Consider the following 889-nt stretch of genomic DNA (forward strand, 5'->3'; position numbering starts at 1 on the left):
TTGTGAAAAATGCTCATTTAGATAGCCTCATGATGGTTGGAATACATCGTGATAGGTGAAGTAACCTCGACCATGACAACTGCGTGGTTGACAGATTTCATGCAAAATTTCCAAAATATAGAATTTCACTTTCAAGAATGAGGATTTGAAAATAAATTGGATGGTTACATTGCATACTCTTTGTTTTTTGCTTTATTCAAAATGTTTTGGTTTTGGAAGCTGATTTCAACATTACAAAGCATAGCCTACAGAAGTCATATTATAGTAACTCGATGCCTATTAAATAAGTAATAAAAATTCGCCATAATTCATCAAATATCCGTAGCTTCCAGTAAAGTAGTAGTTTGTTTTTGTTTTTTTTTTATCTTTTCCCAACTCAAAAAATTACCTCTTTAATATATACATTTTTTTTAAATGTATGGCCTCTCAAATCAATTAAATAACACCTGTAAATGCTTAGAATGCTGGACCCCCACCGAGGTTTTGGCCCTGGACCCCCCAGGGCCCTTGGCGGCCCCCTGGCCCCAGCCAATGGTGCTCGCAAGTGCCCTTTCAATCAAAAAGAACCCCCTACCAAAATCCTGGCTACGGGCTTGTTTCGATAATACGTGAATCTAGAGAGTGCCATGGTTTGTCTTTAACTCGTTCAATCATGAATTAAATCAATTACAAACTATTAAAAGTACGGTATTGAAAATAAACAGAAACCTGCGTTATTGTGTAAAAAAACATAGGACCTTATATGGCCCCGTTAGCGAATTGTTTTTTTCGTGAAGAGCCAAGCATTGGGAGACATATAAAGCGCTCTGATTGGCTAATGATAAGATGACATAATCGCACTTTTGTTTGACAGTCGCAAGGTATCTCGCACACTCGTTAGAGCAATGTG

Source organism: Anneissia japonica, unplaced genomic scaffold (assembly GCF_011630105.1).
Source record: "Anneissia japonica isolate Jap-2015-1 unplaced genomic scaffold, ASM1163010v1 scaffold287831_len48341_cov114, whole genome shotgun sequence".
NCBI classification, from domain to species: Eukaryota; Metazoa; Echinodermata; class Crinoidea; order Comatulida; family Comatulidae; genus Anneissia; species Anneissia japonica.